This window comes from Thalia democratica, chromosome 8 (assembly GCF_965202585.1).
Source record: "Thalia democratica chromosome 8, ktThaDemo2.hap1.1, whole genome shotgun sequence".
NCBI lineage: Eukaryota > Metazoa > Chordata > Thaliacea > Salpida > Salpidae > Thalia > Thalia democratica.
Genome location: NC_139172.1, coordinates 30252074 through 30273346, shown reverse-complemented (window position 1 = coordinate 30273346; position 21273 = coordinate 30252074). Strand labels below are relative to the sequence as shown.

The window sequence follows — 21273 nt, the reverse complement described above, 5'->3', positions numbered from 1 at the left end:
TACTATGCAGCACACTATTTACATTATATTTTTATATCAAAGTTAAGCTATTTATCTGTTGTGGTGGTTTAAATTACAGGAATTTACTTTAAAAGGGATTAGTTAAAAAGATATAACTTAAATTGTAACTTGTTAGTTTTTGAACCTTACAAAGTATTAATTGATACAAAATATATTTAATAAAACTTAAGATACTGGCTTTCTAGAATATAAACTTAACTGATAAAAGTTTATGTATAGCTATGTTTTTAAATTTTAGTGTTTTATAAACAAAAATTTATAACAGTTTTACTCTCTGTAGGGTTAAAGTAAGGTGAATGTTTAAAATTTTACAAAAGTATTTCCGAAAGCTACAAACTGAACTTAAATAAAATTTCAAGAAAAGTGTAAGTAGGACAAAATTTATAAACTTCTGTACAAGTAATAAAGATTGGTGTACATATTTTGTTTTGATAGCAATTAATAATTTTTTTTTAAAGTAATAAAATAACTAAATTATCTACTATTTAACACAGAAGGGTAGTACCCTTTTTATAACTAATTTGTTAGGCAAGAAGTGTTTTGTGGGCCGAGTTTTGAATTAAACAAAAAAGAAAGTTAATTATAAAATAATACTGAGGTAGTCATTAAACTAGCTTTATTGATTAATCAAAATTACAAAAAGGCGTGTTTTCAAATCTAATTTATAAAAGTTGTTTTGCTTTGCTCAAGTAACACATTGAAATACAAGTACACGTCGTAGATTATTCTTGAGTGCTTCCGCACGACGCTTATTTTCAAATAACGCTTGATATCTAAGTAATAATAAGCCTTGAAATCATGTTACAATTTAAGGATGAAACTTTTTTTTTCAACATCTAAGTTTTTAAACATGAAATTTGTTTGAAACAGAGTCTATTTTGTATTGCTGGCACTTTAGCAATTATCCACAAGCAAAGTATTGTTAGATAGGATACTGCACTGCATAAAGTATTGTTGATCCAACTGCCTTTATTACGTCACAAACGTAATTACAACAAGTTTATAAACATGTAATATCTGTAGAAGTATTTACCTAGTTTTAGTTATGTTTTATATTACAGACTTTATCATTCTTGTAATTAGTTTGTGAATAAACTCAACCAAGAAAGATATATTTATTTATGATAAAGTCAAGCTGAATTGAATCAATAATGCCTGTGATTAAATGCCCTCTTGAGAGTTGCACATATGAAACATTTTTCCGACTAACGGCGTTTCACTGCTCTCAAATAACTTTAAGAACAGATCTACGGAGTCTTAGAGCTTTTTTGAGACTCCGTAGATCTGTTCTTAAAGTTATTTGAGAGCAGTGAAACGCCGTTAGTCGGAAAAAAGTTGTGACACAAAAACATTTGTGGTAATTCAGTTTTTATATATTTATTGCTATATGACGTAATTATGGCATTAACTGTGATTTAATAATGTTTGTTACCTCTCATAAATGATTTTTTTTACTAGTCACCTAAAATTCTAAGCTAGAATATTAAATGGCTAATTTGCATAAAATGTTTATAGAAAATAGGCTTGTTTATAAATTTACATTAAAAAGATTGATATATAAATACAGGGTTGCCAAAAAACCTTAAAACCTGGAATAACCTGGAATTTGACAATTTAGGCTAAAAAAGTTGGAAAAACCTGGAATTTCGAAAAATTTGAAAAAAAAACCTGGTAAAACCTAGAATGTTTAATAATTTTAACATGTCAAGTAGTAAAATTTCGATTTGACTCAAAAAATTTATCATATAGATATAAAAATTTTGTCATAGAAATTTTTTTTATTAAAAAATATTTAAAATAGCTTTTGAGTATCTTTTCAATGTTTTTATACTATCTAACACTGTTACTTACCTTAAATTTGACTTTAAACTAAAAACAGACCCAAAAATGTGTACTTTTTAAAACCTTGGGAAAATTTTGAATACCTCGAAAAAATTTTCCAAAAACATTTAGAAACCCTGTAAATATTTACAACTTTATATAACTTTTCCAACTGAAAATTATTTTATTACAAACTTCTTAAATATACAAACTTGTTTAGTAAAAGATTTAAACTACAATAAATAAGCTGTTTTATGCATTTAAGTTACAAATATCTATTGTTTTATATATAAATACGATATTGAAAACAAGCTAGCTCAAGTTAATGTTAAATTAGGTGCAACTAGTTAAGTTTTTATAGTTTTTATATCTTTGTAGTGTATAATATTTTGTTAATCCTACTATGCAGCACACTATTTACATTATATTTTTATATCAAAGTTAAGCTATTTATCTGTTGTGGTGGTTTAAATTACAGGAATTTACTTTAAAAGGGATTAGTTAAAAAGATATAACTTAAATTGTAACTTGTTAGTTTTTGAACCTTACAAAGTATTAATTGATACAAAATATATTTAATAAAACTTAAGATACTGGCTTTCTAAAATATAAACTTAACTGATAAAAGTTTATGTATAGCTATGTTTTTAAATTTTAGTGTTTTATAAACAAAAATTTATAACAGTTTTACTCTCTGTAGGGTTAAAGTAAGGTGAATGTTTAAAATTTTACAAAAGTATTTCCGAAAGCTACAAACTGAACTTAAATAAAATTTCAAGAAAAGTGTAAGTAGGACAAAATTTATAAACTTCTGTACAAGTAATAAAGATTGGTGTACATATTTTGTTTTGATAGCAATTAATAATTTTTTTTTAAAGTAATAAAATAACTAAATTATCTACTATTTAACACAGAAGGGTAGTACCCTTTTTATAACTAATTTGTTAGGCAAGAAGTGTTTTGTGGGCCGAGTTTTGAATTAAACAAAAAAGAAAGTTAATTATAAAATAATACTGAGATAGTCATTAAACTAGCTTTATTGATTAATCAAAATTACAAAAAGGCGTGTTTTCAAATCTAATTTATAAAAGTTGTTTTGCTTTGCTCAAGTAACACATTGAAATACAAGTACACGTCGTAGATTATTCTTGAGTGCTTCCGCACGACGCTTATTTTCAAATAACGCTTGATATCTAAGTAATAATAAGCCTTGAAATCATGTTACAATTTAAGGATGAAACTTTTTTTTTCAACATCTAAGTTTTTAAACATGAAATTTGTTTGAAACAGAGTCTATTTTGTATTGCTGGCACTTTAGCAATTATCCACAAGCAAAGTATTGTTAGATAGGATACTGCACTGCATAAAGTATTGTTGATCCAACTGCTTTTATTACGTCACAAACGTAATTACAACAAGTTTATAAACATGTAATATCTGTAGAAGTATTTACCTAGTTTTAGTTATGTTTTATATTACAGACTTTATCATTCTTGTAATTAGTTTGTGAATAAACTCAACCAAGAAAGATATATTTATTTATGATAAAGTCAAGCTGAATTGAATCAATAATGCCTGTGATTAAATGCCCTCTTGAGAGTTGCACATATGAAACACCAGACGTCGATGCTTCTGTAGTTGCCGCTTTACTTATCATTCACAATAATGTTCACATTAATGCAAATTCTTCAAAACCAAAGCTTCCAAAGATGGACCGTCCTCGAATAGGGACAGACTGCAGTGAAGAGGGTTGGAACATATTTGTACAAAAGTGGACTATGTTTAAAGATAGCATGCAGATGACAGATGTAGAAAAACGCCGTCAACTGTACCAGTGCTGTGAGGAAGATTTAGGCGATGCTATTCTAAAAGGACATAAAGATGTAGTAAATTTAAATGAGCAAGAGCTTTTAAGGATGATCAAGCAGCTTGCAGTTATTCCTGTTTCAGTTGTTGTACGACGATCAGACTTTCTTAGTGCAAGACAGGATTTGACTGAAAATACTAGATCATTTGCCGCCCGTTTAAAGGGAAAAGCCAGTACATGCTCGTATACATGTAAATGCCCAAAGGATGGCTGTAATCAAATGATAGATTTTACAGACTTAATCCTAAAAGATGTCATGGTAACAGGTTTAGCCGATGAGGATATCCGTAAAGAGGTGCTAGGATGGGAAAACCTAGATGAGAAAAATGTCAATGAGACAATCGGTTTTATCGAAGGAAAAGAGATGGCACGTGATGCAATATCGAAACCTGATGTTACAGCCTCAGTTTTCTCATACAAATCCTCAAAGAAAACCACACAAAAACCAAGTGGTAAAACAACTTGTGGCATATGTAATAAATCAACTGATAAATTTGTTTGGAGCAGTAAAAATATGAGGTATATTGAGTGTTCTGCCTGCAAACAATGCTGGATAAAGTCCCGTAAAAAAGTTTATCAAAGTCACCAAAATTATGCTGATGAGTTAAATGCACTTCTAGTTGGTGGATTGTATACACAAAACATTGATAACATTTGCAGCCGAGGTCGTAGGAAAAATATGTTCGAGCGTAAAAACGTCAAGAAGAAAAAGGAGGTACAGGGACAGAAAAATATATTTTTACACACTGGATGGCAACGGAAACCGCACAAATCCCTAAGCAATCCTCACCTACCTCCAAATGATAAGAAGTCATTACCTTACGTCAGAAAGAACACAAAATCATTGCCACCTTTAAATTGCGGTGATCATGTCGTGATATTAAATCAAACAGGTAACTTTCCTAGTAAGTGGGGGAAAAGTGGAGTGGTGGTGGAAGTGAAGGACTGTCATCAATGTGTTGTCAAAGTTGATGGATCAGGTCGCTTAACTGTTCAAAATCGTAAGTTTCTAAGAAGATTTACCCCTCCTGTTTGCAAATGTCTAAGTAGTATCCCTTATCTGAGAAAAGCAAACATACCACTGTAAAAGTTTGTCTTTTCTGGTAAAGTTGAGTAAAAACATTTCAAGAAAAATTTTGATGTTCTGTGTTTCCAGAAGGAAGATTCTTTTTGAAAAAGAATTAAGTAATTTCTCACTGTACTAATGGTTTTCTTCAATATTGATGTTGAACCGGAATGTCTCGGATTTGCTTAGATCTATATTTTCTTGACTTATATTTTATACAGAAAAGCAAACAGACCACCAAAGTTTAATTGCGAACAATAATGTGTCCGGGATGAGTGTGTGAAATTATCGGATTATTTGCAGCGTTGGGTTAAGATGGTTAGATGAATGACGTGTGGTTTCGTTCTTAAAAGCTGAAAAGTTCAAATCGGTGAAGCAATTAAGTTTTTGAATGCTTGTATTCAGCAACTGAGTGAAGAAAAGTAAAGATTAAGCTTCAAATTTTTTGTTAAAGTTTGTTTGTTTAAGTTGTAGTTTGTTTTAACAAATCATTTACTAGTGAACTAAGTTAATCGTAAATTTTGAAATGATTTTTTTTCTTTCTGAGTTTGATTTCGTTGAATTTTAGACCTGAAAAATGTTTTTAAGTTGTAACAAATTGTTTTAAAATTTTTTTGTTTCACTATGTAAATTTATCGTTTTATCTCCTTAGTAGATAAAATCTGGGGGGAGACGTAGAAGTATTTACCTAGTTTTAGTTATGTTTTATATTACAGACTTTATCATTCTTGTAATTAGTTTGTGAATAAACTCAACCAAGAAATATATATTTATTTAATATCCATCGTATACGTGTGCCCCGTTGGCGCAGTAGGCAGCGCGTCAGTCTCATAATCTGAAGGTCGTGAGTTCGATCCTCACACGGGGCACCTTTTTGTTTATCAGTTAATTAAGTTTCATGTTTGCTTCTGTTTTGTTACAATAATTGTTTTCTTTTTACACTAGCTTATTAGCTAAAGATAACAAAAACGATTGTGCAAACGTATCGAGGAAAATTTCAAAAAATCTTATTTTAAAACTAATTGTAGATAATTTAATAACCACCTACTGAGAGGTTTAATTGATATATCATATGTAAAAAAATGTAAGTTTATAAAGTAGCTGTTTGAATACTAGTGTAATATAACATAATATTCAAACTAATTAAAGTTAAGTTCATTTTGTTTTTAGGTTTTGCCACGTTTTTCAATGTATAACAAACTGTTTGTTATACTAAAATTGAGTAATAAGCAATACATTGAAAAGATTACATTTTTTTTTCTTTTTAGCTTTTATTTATATTAAAAAATGGGAGTAAACAGTCATCTTATATGGTTGTATTCGGATTTTAAGTCTATGATTTAACATACATAGTAGTTTAAATAAAATAAAACGTTTTTTCTAAAACAACTGTTTCACTAGCCATTAAAAGTAAGTTTCAGCGGCGTCGCGTGGTATTTTTCCTAGGTGGTGCAGAAAAAAAAAATTCGAGTTGAAAGTGATTGATTTGCTCCACTTGAGTTGTCCCTGCTCGAGTTGCCTCTGCTAAAGTTGCTTCTGCTCGAGTTGCCTCTGCTCGAGTTGCTTCTGCTTGAGTTGCCTCTTCTCGAGTTGCTTCTTCTCGAGTTGCCTCTTCTCGAGTTGCCTCTTCTCGAGTTGCCTCTTCTCGAGTTGCGTCTTCTCGAGTTGCTTCTTTTCGAGTTGCTTCTTCTCGAGTTGCTTCTGCTCAAGTTGCCTCTGCTTGATATGCTTTTGCTCGAGTTGCTTCTGCTCAATTGCCTCAGCTTGAAATGCTTTTGCTCGAGTTGCCTCTGCTTGAATCGCCTGTGCTCTGCTTAGCTTTGTTTTCATTTTTTTTACAAAAACTTGTTGAATGATACTTAAACCTGTACTGTTTCAGGGAATTTTCAACTTAGCTTACTTACCGCAAAATGTTGGTTTTGCGGTAATTCTTGATGAAATTTTGCTTTTTTGAGTTCATTTGCGGCAGTCAGCTAAGACTACTATACAACTGTACAACTTTTCTTAAACACAATGCATTTTGTACAAGTTATTTTAATTTAGAGCTGAATAAACATGTATGTTTGTCAACTAATTCAGCAAAGAACATTATTTAGCATTTGTTACTATTATTTGTTAACATTATTTAGCATACATATATATATATAGAAAAAATGTGATTAAATAAACTTAAACACTTTACTTCAACTAGTTACGTCATATTGTTTTTTGTATAACTTTTTTTTAATAACATTGTTTAGCAAAGTGCTATTTATTTCAAACCGTAATAGCTGAAGATTAAAACACTTTTTTGTTTTTATGAAATGTATGTTCTGGTTTTATATTTTTTGACTTTTCTTAATAAGTTATATATACAAAATATATTCACTACTAATTTCATAAAACAAGCTGCACCATGGCTTAATTGATTAAAGCGCCTGTCTAGTAAACAAGCGATCCCGAATTCGAATCTCGGTGGTGAAACTCTTTTTAAATTAATAATTTAATGTTTTTATTATTATTAAGTTAGGTATTTTTGTATTTTACGTGTGACGTTTGATTTTAAAACAAACTAACAAATTAAATTATCGATTATTGATAAACTTGTTGAAAAGTTATTCAAAATTCATTAAAGTATCCAAAATCTAAAAAATTCTAAAAATATAAGATAAGTTATCAAAAAAGGTTTTTATTATATTAGCGCACATTGTTTTATTTATCTTTCTAAATCAACAAAATAAAAATTCTCCCCATTGGGGAATCGAACCCCCGGTCGCCCGCGTGATAGGCGGGTATATTCACCACTATACTAACGGGATTTAATATATTTATGTACTTTTTGTAGAATTTATGGTGCAATAACAAGCTTGATTTGTATTGATTAGACAAGCACTTGAAGTTCGTGTCTACTGCTAAATTAGTTAATATAATAAACACAATGTACTAAACAATCAATTAGACAACAAGTTTACTCAATTTCTGATCAAGTATTGTTGTAGGTCACTTACTTATTAAATTGTGAAATAAACAGACTAAATGTTAATGAAAAATTGATACTTAAGCTAAGTCCTAAATATATTTATACAATTGCAATAATATATTTTTTCAATAAAAATATTTTTAAGCTTAAAGTAGTATTTGTAGTTTTCAGTTATAATTACTGTTCTTCTTAAAACAATATTTCAATTTAGCCTGTAAAAAGCTTTGTTGTAGATGTTTAATTCAAAAGAAGGAATTGTTTTTATAAACTAAACTTTTCAAAAATTGTGCTCTGAAGATAATAACATTCTTTGAAGTCTGGATTAAAAAGCATGTTTTTATTTTAACTCAGCTGTTGTTATTCTGGTTAAACAGTATCTAGAAGACAAAGTTTTGTAAGATTTAACACAATAGATACTTAAAAATAATTTAAAACCTTTGTATGTTTTATTTCATTACTTTCTTTAAGCATAAACGCAATTAAGATTTAAGTTTGAAATAAACACAATTTTACAATATATTACTCTAATTAATGTTTATATTATTTTATGTAGTAAGGTAATAGTAAACTGTTTAATGGAATTGAATTTTTTTGTTAGCATTTAATTGTAAAAACTGAATAAGTTATAAGAATAGCATATAACTATCTTTTTAGAACTAAGAAGGCTTATAACATTTTAAGTATAATTTAAAACATGTGTTGTAAAGTTAATCCCTTAAGCAGTTTAGTAAACAATAGCCTCAAGTGCTTATTTAATCGCTACATGCTATGCTAGGCTTGTTATTACGTTACAAAAGCTGCAAAATGTATATAAACGTATTTGTAATTATTCTGTAGTAATCCTCGTTAGTATAGTGGTGAGTAATCCCGCCTGTCACGCGGGCGACCGGGGTTCGATTCCCCGACGGGGAGGTTCTTTTATTTATTATTATTACTTTGTTTTGATATAAATGTCAAAATATGAAGAGATTTAAAAGTTAAAAAAAGTGAGTTAGTATCGGTTTTTGAAAAAACAAGATATTTTTCAAATAAGCTTCCAAAATTAATGCCATTTGAAAAAGTAATGAAATTACAAAGCTAACTTTTTGTAAACTTGAAATATATATTAGAATGAAGAACTTAACTTTTGATCCCAGTAAATGACCTTAGGCTAAGGTTAAATTTATTTAGAAGTTAAGTTTAGTTTAATATGATTTGCTTTGCTAAGCTTTTCAAAAATTGATTTGCTTTTTTACGATGCATAACTTATTTAAAAAATGTAACAGAATACATTTTATTTTTCTTAAATTTATTTTAGTACTTTCGCAGTAAGGCTCATCAGAAATAGTATCTTACTAAGTTAGAATGAATACATTTGAAATAAATTCATACTGTAGTTTAAAGTTTTAAAATGACGTAATAATCGAATGTTAAAAATTAACTAAGTGCTTATGTTATATACATTAAGTATACTAATAAAACTCGTTAGAATTAAAACAATCTAAAATAAACAAGCAATAAAATTTAAAATTAAAACTAAATCTTAAAATAAAATTCAACTAGAAACTAGTTACTTTAAAATTACTTAATATAAGGATTTAAAAGTCTAGTTAGGTATACGAACTTTTTCTGCTTACATAAACTGGGCCTTAAAGATTGAATACATAAGGCTTCCAAAATATGCAGTTGAAAAGAGTTCTCCGCTCTCAATAAGACTGAAAAATTCTCCATTTATAAGTTTTAGCACACTCAGGTTTGTCCAACAAATGTTGCCCAATCGCCGAGAAGTATTTTTTCGTTGGTTTCTCCAAACGGCCATCAAACCAGCTTTTCAAGACTTTTGGAACATGCTGATCGATTTTTACATGAAACCTTTGAGATATTTTTTCACGTAGTCACTACCACAGTGACAACTAAATTTATAGATGATATTACTTTTTCATGGGTGGGAGAAACATCTTTGTAAATTCCACTTAGAGGTCGATTAGTATACAAAACTATTCTAAAATGAACAGAGCTGAAAACCTGGTTTATTTCTTTTGAAATTTTCTTAGAAAACTTCTCAGAAATATTTCCAAGGTATGGAAGTTTTAAGTATACTGGACACTTCTGAGGGCCAATAATTTTTAAAGGTGTTAAACTTCTAGCTCTTGTTATAACTTTCGAAACTAAGTTACCTGGATAACCAAGGGAAAGGAAAGTGTTTTGAAGTGTTTTCAACTCGCCTTCAAGAAAGCAAGGGAACAAAGTCTGGTGAAACGCTTCACCATACCCGTTAAAAATCCTAACTTCTGCTTGACTGGACCAAAAGATGCTTACGGAACATATAATGCTTCTGAATTTAATTTACGATAGATTTTAGTAAAAAATTCCCCCTCAACTGATCGTTAGATACAAACATCTAAAAAGTTTAATTAATTGTTGTGTTCTTCTTCTTTTGTAAAACTGAGGTTTTTGTTAAGATTATTTAGGTCATTTAGAAAACCGGAAATTTCTTGTCTATTTTCAAGCATGACAAAAGTGTCATCTAAGGATCGGATATACATAAGAGGACTTTTACAGTTAAAAAACAACTTACTTTCTAGGTAACCAACAAAAATATGCCAAGATAGGACCTAAAGGTGAACCCATTGCAACCCCATCTATCTGTTTGTACATTTTACCATTAAAACTAAACTCAACCTATAAAGTAAGTTGTTTTTGAACTGTAAAAGTCCTCTTATGTATCTCCAATCCTTAGATGACACTTTTGTCATGCTTGAAAATAGACAAGAAGTTCCGGTTTTCTAAATAACCTAAATAATCTTAACAAAAACCTCAGTTTTACAAAAGAAGAAGAACACAACAATTAATTAAACTTTTTAGATGTTTGTATCTAACGATCAGTTGAGGGGGAATTTTTTACTAAAATCTATCGTAAATTAAATTCAGAAGCATTATATGTTCCGTAAGCATCTTTTGGTCTAGTCAAGCAGAAGTTAGGATTTTTAACGGGTATTGTGAAGCGTTTCACCAGACTTTGTTCCCTTGCTTTCTTGAAGGCGAGTTGAAAACACTTCAAAACACTTTCCTTTCCCTTGGTTATCCAGGTAACTTAGTTTCGAAAGTTATAACAAGAGCTAGAAGTTTAACACCTTTAAAAATTATTGGCCCTCAGAAGTGTCCAGTATACTTAAAACTTCCATACCTTGGAAATATTTCTGAGAAGTTTTCTAAAAAAATTTCAAAAGAAATAAACCAGGTTTTCAGCTCTGTTCATTTTAGAATAGTTTTGTATACTAATCGACCTCTAAGTGGAATTTACAAAGATGTTTCTCCCACCCATGAAAAAGTAATATCATCTATAAATTTAGTTGTCACTGTGGTAGTGACTACGTGAAAAAATATCTCAAAGGTTTCATGTAAAAATCGATCAGCATGTTCCAAAAGTCTTGAAAAGCTGGTTTGATGGCCGTTTGGAGAAACCAACGAAAAAATACTTCTCGGCGATTGGGCAACATTTGTTGGACAAACCTGAGTGTGCTAAAACTTATAAAATGGAGAATTTTTCAGTCTTATTGAGAGCGGAGAACTCTTTTCAACTGCATATTTTGGAAGCCTTATGTATTCAATCTTTAAGGCCCAGTTTATGTAAGCAGAAAAAGTTCGTATACCTAACTAGACTCTTAAATCCTTATATTAAGTAATTTTAAAGTAACTAGTTTCTAGTTGAATTTTATTTTAATATTTAGCTTTAATTTTTATCGCTTGTTTATTTTAGATTGTTTTAATTCTAACGACTTTTGTTAGTAAACCTAATGTATATAGCATAGCACTTGGTTAATTTTTAACATTCGATTATTACGTCGTTTTGTATTTTAAAACTTTAAACTACACTCTACAGTATGGTTTTATTTCAATTTGTATACATTTTAACTTAGAGTTTACTATTTCTTATGTACCTTACTACGAAAGTACTAAAATAAATTTAAGAAAAATGAAATGTATTCTGTTATATTTAAAAAAAATTGATTTAAAAAATAAATAGGCAGTACATTAATATAGTGCTTACTTATGAAAATAGTTATACAATGAATTAAATACTTATACATGCGTAGAGTATTTTCTGTTATATCTTGTTATGCATAGAAATGCTATCTAATTACTGTTATGTAAGTAGTATGGTCTGTTACAAGTTTTATACTCTTTTTATATATTATATTAAATAAGGTAAAATTTAAACTTGGAGCATAAAAGTTGATGTTATTCTAAGTTTTGTCATTAGTTTACAGAAATGTTTAAGTAATCGAAAATGTTCTACACATATTTATTTGAAATCTTATAAGTTTTTACATGGTCAAAGTTTTGAGAGCCTTACTTTACTTGGTTTACAATTCAAAATCAATGAATCATTAAATTTAAACAATAAAAGTTTAAGTTTTTCCTAATTTGTACTTATTGATCGGCTAATTTTATGCTTGTATACTAACTTATAAAATCTTATCAGTTTGAAGCTTTGTGTAATTATATTAAAATATTGCCTCCATGGTTATATTATGTATATATTTTTTTATAACAGTGTTTATTAACACTTTTACATACAACCACGGGGTTGCCACTTTACCTGGAATCCTGGAAAAATTTGGAATTTGACAAATTAGGCATGAAAAACCTGGATTTCGGGAAATATTGATAAAAACCTAGAATTTTGAAAAAAAATCACTAAAATAACCTGGAAAAACCTAGAATTTGAACAATTTTTACATGTTCAGTAGTAAAATTTCGGTTTGACTTAAAATATCTGTCATATAAAAATAATGTTTTTCATCATAAAAAAAAATATTAAAAAACATATTTAAAGTAGCTTTACAGAATTTTTTCAATATTTTTACACTATTTAAAACAGTTTCATACCTTAAACTTAACTTAAAACTAAAAATAGACCCAAAAATTGGTACTTTTAAAAACCTGGAAGAAATTTGGAAAATCTGGAAAAAATTTTGAAAAAACGAGTGGCCACCCTGCAACCAAGTTCAATGACCAACGTTGAATACTCAATATGTTTATATTGATAATTAACTACTACTAATGTTTCTTGGTGAAAATTTTGATATATATATATAAATAAAGTAATATAATTTAGTAATATGTTAGTTCAGTTAGATAACTCATTGAGCTTTTATAATTTCTATATTTTATACAGTATCATTAAAATTTTTATTTGCAGACTAGTCGTTTAGTAAAGGCTGTTAATACCCGGTGAATAGTATCTAATTACATCTGTATATAAAACACAATCATGGAATAGAACGCTTACTTTATTTAAAATTATTTTACTGATGTCAGCAAACAAAACACAATATTATACGCACAACTACATGAAACAAGCTACACTGCTACATTGTTTGCCCTAAGGCATTTTAAAGCTCACACGTCTGTTACGTAACAATAGTACGTAGTTTATAAACTGAAAAGTTGTTCATTACCCAAGCGGCGCCATGGCTTAGTTGGTTAAAGCGCCTGTCTAGTAAACAGGAGATCCCGAGTTCGAATCTCGGTGGTGCCTCGCCTTTTAATTTTAGCTCCCAAGTAATTTAATATTACATTAAAAAAATAACTGTTCGGAGAAACACGTAACTTTAAGAATCTTTTAATTAAACTAAAGTTTAAAGGTATAATTTATAAGTAAATATATTTAAAACACTGATTGTATAGTTTCTGTCGACGGTTTCTAACAAACCTGGAAACCTGGAAAAAACCTAGAATTGATAAAAAAAGCCCTTTAACAAAATTAATAATTTAACCAATTTTTACATGTAAAATAAACATGTAAAAAAAGACTAGATTCGAAAAATCTTTCAAATACGCTTTTTTTTTGTATAGTTTAAATTTAATTTAATGTAAAACAACTTAAAGTAGCATTAAAGTAACTTATCAATATTTTTGTACTATTTAAAACTTTTTTTATGGTAAACTTTGTTTTATGTTAAAAACGGACACAAAAACTTGTACATTAAAAACTTTGGCAAACTTGTCTTAAGTATGTTGATGATTAAAATGTAAGTTGAAGTATTTTTTATAATAAATTTTTTGCAATTTGTTATGTCAGCAGGCTTTACAGCAAAATTTTAAATAATTTCAAGCTGTAACAGTTTTTGACAATTGTTAATTAAAAAAATGTTTTTCCCAATTTTATATTCATAATAATATTTTTTCTTGTTTTCGTCTAGGTGTTCTTCTAACTTTAGGATGTAATATTAGATGTAATATAAATTAATTATTGTCTTATAAAGTAAATCGCAAGTTTTTCATATTCCTATAAACTGTTGCAAATGTTGAGATTATGAACATTTCTAAGCATGTTCATTTAATGCATGCATGTTAACATACATTTTTATAAAAGTTGATATTTTAAGGTTAAATTTATATTAAAGTTCATTAAAAATTTTTTAGACTTCTGATAAAAATTTAAGACTGGTTTCACCTTTCTATAAAAGTATAGCTGCTTCAAAACTAAATAGTAAAACAAATTAAGTTTGTAATTTATTTATAGGTTTGTAATATATGAAATAATTATATGTTTTTATGAAATTTTTTTTTTGAAAATTAATATAAAATTGTTTTTACGTCAAAATTAAAAAAAAAATTCTGTAAATAAAAATTTAACTGTATTTTATAATGTTATGCTTACCAAAAGTTATGCTTAAAACCTTCAGTAACATTTATAAATTCAAAACTTGCTTAGCAACCAGTAGAGTTTATAGACACAATAATAGCTTAGCAACCAGTAGCATTTATAAACTCAAGAATTGCTTAGCAACCAGCGGTCTTCGTGGCGCAATCGGTTAGCGCGTTCGACTGTTAATCGAAAGGTTGGTGGTTCGAGCCCACCCGAGGACGCTTTTTTGTAACTGAGGAATTGTTGAAAAAATTAAAAAGAAACGTAATAAAATTTTAGCTAAATCATTATTAGTTGAACATAAAAAGCATTTAATAACTTATAAACACAATATATTTATATCAAAAGTATAAATTACACAACATGTTGTTATTAAACAGTTTAATTAAATTTTTGTTTAATTAATTATTTGAAGATGCTTGTTTATTAAAACATGAAGTTCAAAACAATTTTCTTTAAAACCTATAAGTATAAAAGTACATAACCCTTAAAATATAAGTTATAAGGTTTTGCTCGAAAATTTAGCATTTATTTTAGCTTCGAAGTTAGCTTATTTTTTAATTAAGAGTGTATTGTATAATGAAGTCTTGTTGAAACAGTAAATAAATATAAACACAACTATTTTAAAGCTTTAGGAAAAATTTGTCAATTTAATGTTCATAAGTAACTGAAATTTTTTCTTGTTTTTTTATTTTTAACAAAATACTCTAATACTTTCAAATTTTTAGGGTGAATCTAAAAAACCGGAGACATTTTTTGGGGCTGTTAGAACAACATTCAGGGTCCTGATGGGTTTCTATGGCAATATCAGAATTAATTTTGGAAACCCTAAATCTTTGAAGGTTACTTTTTATTATTTTTAGAGTTATCTTAAAAAAACAAACTAAATTTAATTAAAGGCTTTTAAACACGTGAACAAATATTATTTCTGAAAGTTATGGAACTAGAATGTAGAATTATGTTTTATACAATAATAACTTGATACAGTACAGTTAAAGGTCAAGTTATAAACACATGTTAATTTCGGATTAGAAAAGTAAAGCTTTATGTAGTGTATTTGAAAGAAAAACTTCATAAACTATAAGTTTGCTAACATAAATACTTACAAAAACTACTGTGAACCATTAAAATGAATATATGTTTTTTAATATGTATTTGTAAATCACCAGAAAACATTGGAAGAACTAAGAAGCTCCCCAAATCTACCTCTTGTTGATATGCAGAAAAGTTTATCTCAAAACAAAAATATTACAACGGTTAATTTTTTTTAAATAATTTGAAATATTGTTGAGCTTAACAAAAATAAATGACTACAGTTGATTTGTTTAGTATAAGAGCTTACTCTTTTTATAAAGAAATGTTTGTTAAAAATATAAAACTTGAACAAGATAGTTTTAAATAGCGAAATATAGTAAACAATTAGCAGTCTGATAAAACTTTTAGTTTTTTAACCGGATGTGGTAAGAATAAATAAAATATTTTTAATAAATGTTTAAAATAACAAAAGGACCCTGAAAACAGTTAAGTGTTGTAATATTTTCATTACTTTTTTATGCTGCTCGGAAATTTACTGAAATACTCTAAATTTATTCACTAGCATCGTTTATATTTATATTTACCCTACAAAAGTTAGTTATATCATAGAACTAAACAACATGTTTTATTCAATTTAAACCTGTTTAATCCAATTTTTAAAGATAAACAAAACTTTTGTTTAAAAATACATCCTTAGTAGAACTATTGAACAAAATTTACGGTTTGGCATTTGAAAAAATTAAAATAATATTTTAACAGTAAAATAAATTTTCAGAATTCAGCGGACACAGATACTGGTGAAACGATTTTCAATGGAAGCATTTTTTCAAAATCGTCAAAATTTCAAGAAAGTTGTGAAAACTACAATAAGTTGACTAATGAGGCTCTTGCAGAACATTTGTTGTATAGTTAGTTTGTTTGTTTTATTGTATATTTTAATACTTGGTTAGTTTGTAATTTAATTTTACTATATATTTAGAATTTAGTAAACATGTATCAGAAAGCTTTTTAGAAAATTTACATGCTAATGTTTTTACTTGTTTTAAAACTCGTTTACTAAAAGTAGAAACATCTTCTGTTTAAAAATAGCTGATATCAATTTATAAAAAATGGAAGTTTTCTTTCTAAAGGGTTGCCACTTTTCCTGGAAACCTGGAAAAACCTGGATTTTGACAATTTAGGCTAAAATAACCTGGAAAAACCTGGAAATTTTAATAATTTTAACATTTTCAATAGTAAAATTTAGATTTGACACAAAAAATCTATCATATAATTAAGATTTTTTGTCATCATCATAAAATTTTTTTATTAAAAAACACATTTAAAGTAACTTTACAGTATCTTTTCAATATTTTTATAATATTTAACACAGTTTCTTAAATAGAAATTAACTTAAAACTAAAAATAGACCCAAAAATGTGTAATTTTAAAAACCTGGAAGAAATTTGAAAAACCTGGAAAAAATTTGAAAAAACAAGTGGCAACCCTGTTTCTATTTATTTGTATGGATCGTATAGTTATCTAAAAATATTTAAAGCTTATTTTGCATTTAATTTTATAATGTTCTTAATATATACCAAAATATTAAAAAAAAAAAAAAAAAAATCAATTTTGAAGTTATTATGAAGTAAATGGTTCATAAAAAGGTTTATTAGTGCAAATAAACATATCAAAAAACAGTATAAATCAAATCATTATCGTTAGAAAATTTACTTATTTAAAAAGCTTTTATATTACTTAATTACTTAAAAAGTTATGTCTTTTGTAGTTATTTTGTTTATAAATTTAACGTTAAGAGTTTTCTTGTTAAGAATAATTTTTAACGAAGTAGTTAAATTTGAAACAACAAATAGACTTTTAGCTATTGTCGTTGTAATTAGAAAAAAAGTAATAAGTGCTTATTTAAAAACTAAAGTGGTTGCAATCCAGTTTTTAGAAAAAAAAGTTAGTACATAAATATGTATAAGTACAAAATTTTTCATAATAAACGTTAAGGGACGCCATAAAATTACGCTATGTTTCTGCATTAAAATACAACTGATCATTGAAAATACTTATAAGCAATATAGCCTCAAGTGCTTATTTAATGACTACAATTTAAGCTTGTTATTACGTCACAAAAGCTGCAAAATGTATATAAACGAATTTATAATATTTCGGATGTGATCCTCGTTAGTATAGTGGTGAGTATTCCCGCCTGTCACGCGGGCGACCGGGGTTCGATTCCCCGACGGGGAGGATTTTTACTATTTTTCAATTTAGAGAGAAACATAAAACAATTTACGCTTAAACAATTTAAAACCTCAATTTTTTTTAATAAATACTATTTATAAATTCTGCTTTTAATTTAGATTTTAGATACTTATAATGAACTTTAAATAACTTTAAAAGACTACTTTTAATAGTTATATATCAGTCTATCTATTTTTCCAACCTACATAATTTGCCTAAGTATATATAGTCTTTACAAGCTTAAATTATTCAAGTATTTGTTTAATTTTTAAATTGAAGTTCAATATATATCTAGATTTTGTTAAAGAAATCACTATTATATACCACTCATTAAACAATAACTTTTAATTTTTGGTAAGGTTGTAGCTAAAGATTTTTTTGTTTCTTTTACAAACTACCCTTTTTTTTTTGAACTAATTGTTTTGTGTAGTTTCTTTACAAAGCAGTCGTGCATTTAAAACTTTCTTTACAAAACAGTTGTAGTAAGTTGGATAATAATCATAAGTTAGCATAAATATTGAAAGTATTAATATTCAAGCTCTACCTAGCAACCACTAGTATTTATAAACTCAACAATTACTTAGCAACCAGCGGTCTTCGTGGCGCAATCGGTTAGCGCGTTCGACTGTTAATCGAAAGGTTGGTGGTTCGAGCCCACCCGAGGACGCTTTTTTATCTAATTGACAAGCTGCTTAAAAAGACTACCAATTTATTTATTTGACCGCTTTTTTAGTTTTGCCAAGATTTACTGTTTAGTTGGAATGAATGAGTACTAAAAAATACCTGCTTAAAACTTTGTTATTAAATTAGCATTATGAGTACTTAAAAAAATTATTGTAAAAATCTATAAATTAAAAACATTGTGAATATTTATATTGTGAACATAGCTACATAGGCAAAGTAGTTATACACATTCATAATAGATTAGTCAACTCAAAAACCCACAGCAAGATTTTAAACTTAATAAACTTAGTTACATATATGCTTTAAAGTCTTTAGTTTTAAAACAAAAATAACTAATTGTCATAAGTCTAAATAAAATTAAATAGTTTTTTTTAAATGATTTGGTTTTTCTCTTAAAACTTTTTTAACTTAGAAGTATATATATATTTAAAAGCTATAAAGTAGCTTGGTTTTATATAGTTAACAAATCAGAAGTGAGTTTTATAAAGCCTTTTGATTTAATTTCATACAATTTAATAATTTAATTTGTTTATAAAATTTAAAATTTCTACAAAAAATTTACAATCAACAACCAAAGTTTTTTTTTATCACATAGTTTATTTAGCATTTGTTCATATAAATATAGTTTTATAAAAATTACTGCTTAATATAAATAAAAACTATGGTTTTGTTTTTAAAATTAGTTGCTGAATTGAATTTGTGATAAACTAAAAAATTAAAACAAATTATAAAAAAACAAAGTTCAAAACCTTAAGCACAATATAGCTGCTTTAGTTATGCTATTTGAAAAATACTGCCAGATAGTTCTACAAATAAATGTTCATATACATAAAAAATATCTTTTTGTACAATTGTCTTAAAAATAGTTGAGTTCATCATGAACAAACTTTCTTAGATAAGCATATAAGGCGAAAATGAAGCTGACATTGTTACGTCACAATTTATAAACCTTGTTTAAGCTTCTTGCTCACAAGTCAGGATGGCCGAGTGGTCTAAGGCGCCAGACTCAAGCGGAATGCTTCATCGCCATGCGATGCCGAGTGTTCTGGTCCACAATTGTGGGCGTGGGTTCGAATCCCACTTCTGACACTTTTTAAATTAACTTTTACAATGCCAGTATCTTTCACACAATAAACATGGGTTTTGAAATAATTTTATGATAAAACTTTTTTTTTTTCTGATAATGCACAGCGGAAAACATTTTTGTTTAAAACTTAAGCAATTGAATTTTTGATTAGAAATTTTGAACTATTTCTCCAGAAAGCAAGTGAATTAAAACTTTAAGACTTGTTTATAAAATATTCGTAACTTATTTAAAACATTGTGTACAAAAATTAAAAGTAACAAGTTTATATTTAAATAAAAAGAGAATAGGATACAAATGTTTCACAAAATATAGAACATTAAAACAACAAATGAATGTAATTTTTTGATTGTATTGTACAAAGTACATGAAAATTAAATAATTGCCCTTTGTTGAAAATTAAAACTTTAAACTAATTTATGTAATGTTCTACCGCTATTAAAAAATTTAAAAAATAAAATTAAAAAATATAGACTTAAATTATTTTCTTAATGTCTGAAAAAAAATATTTCAGCAATGTTTGGAAGGATAAGACTCACTTTAGCAACATAAAATTATTTTAAGTAGAAAATTTATAGATGAATTACTTTGAAAAGATCTTAGTATAATAAATTATATTTAATTAAACCTGAAATTTAATATAAAAACTGTCAACAACTTTAGACCACCAAAGTTTTAAGTTAAGTGTATATATTTTTCTTTTAACTAAATCAAATATTTGCTGTTGACGTTTCAAAACTTTTTATAACCATTAAATTCATTATAATATATTATTAAAATAAATTATCATTTTGATGGTTTCTTTTCCTGTGAACAAAGTACAACGTAAAGGATACCAGAAGCACCACAAAAAACACAGCGCCAATCAAAAGTCCGAGAATCGAAATTCCATAAGATAAACCAGCCATTGCGTTGTTGCTCTGATGTGCAGTACTTATTTGTATTGACGTACCATCAGATAGACTGTAACTATCTGTATATATAATCTCTGACTTTTGTGTTGTTGTCGCACCGTACGCATTGTTGATTTTATCAGCGAGGTTTACTTCTCGTGCAAAGTCATTGTACTGACTGTTGTTTTTTGTAGATGAATTCTTTACACCTTGTGCTCGATTCATACAAATGTAATTTCCGAGCTCCATAGACTCTGAATCGCTGTTATTGACAAACGAGTATAATGCGATATCGTTGTGTTTGGCGGCAATTTTTATATTTTCACCGTTTACGAAAAAATAGTTCATAGACTTTCTGCTCAGGTCTTTTGAAATAAAGCCATATTGGCCGTTGTAACGCACGTGCCAAACTTCATAAATTTCCCTAAACCTAAAGTGTAAGTCTAACCACATGTTTACTTGGTTGGAAATTTTAACGAGTTGGTCTTTTTCGTCGAAAGTTGCCAATACCATTCCATTGTTCTCGCAATCTTTTTCAGCTTCTATCGCTGACACTTTGAGTTTGGGAAAGTTGAAGACGTAGTTTCTGTTTCCAAATTCCAAAGCACTAGACATTTTTATTTTATAAGGATGATTAAAATAAAAAGCTGAAAAAATGATAGTGTATTTTTTATCTGTTAGTATGTTTTTAAATCTGCAATAGAAACTATTTTGAAATCTGATTGGTTTGTTGTATAAGTTTTTACAAGTGACTAACCAAATACTATTGATAAACAAATTTGCTTATATTGATTGTCATTTGATATTTTCTACCAGTTTTTTAAGGTACTAGCAATAAGTTTTAATACATAAATGACAATAACCTTTATCATTTGAATCAACTTCACCATCTATACTCTGACTCACAAAATAACTATTTACTTTGAGTTAGATAACTAAAGTTATTTTTTTAAACTTTCAAAACCAAATTTGAA

The 21273-nt window shown here is 27.7% G+C and overlaps 6 non-coding genes across 6 annotated transcripts; all 6 read left to right on the top strand.

Moving 5' to 3' along the window:
• Positions 1–5571: 5571 nt before the first annotated feature.
• On the top strand, positions 5572–5644 carry Trnam-cau (transfer RNA methionine (anticodon CAU)). Its single transcript has one exon. It is a non-coding gene; the product is annotated as a tRNA-Met (tRNA).
• Positions 5645–13184: 7540 nt separating this feature from the next.
• Trnat-agu (transfer RNA threonine (anticodon AGU)) lies at positions 13185–13258 on the top strand. Its single transcript has one exon. It is a non-coding gene; the product is annotated as a tRNA-Thr (tRNA).
• A 1260-nt stretch (positions 13259–14518) lies between these two features.
• Positions 14519–14592, top strand: Trnan-guu (transfer RNA asparagine (anticodon GUU)). Its single transcript has one exon. It is a non-coding gene; the product is annotated as a tRNA-Asn (tRNA).
• Positions 14593–17572: 2980 nt separating this feature from the next.
• On the top strand, positions 17573–17644 carry Trnad-guc (transfer RNA aspartic acid (anticodon GUC)). The gene has a single exon. It is a non-coding gene; the product is annotated as a tRNA-Asp (tRNA).
• Positions 17645–18231: 587 nt separating this feature from the next.
• On the top strand, positions 18232–18305 carry Trnan-guu (transfer RNA asparagine (anticodon GUU)). The gene has a single exon. It is a non-coding gene; the product is annotated as a tRNA-Asn (tRNA).
• Positions 18306–19295: 990 nt separating this feature from the next.
• Trnal-caa (transfer RNA leucine (anticodon CAA)) lies at positions 19296–19411 on the top strand. Its single transcript has 2 exons — positions 19296–19333; positions 19366–19411. It is a non-coding gene; the product is annotated as a tRNA-Leu (tRNA).
• Positions 19412–21273: the final 1862 nt, after the last annotated feature.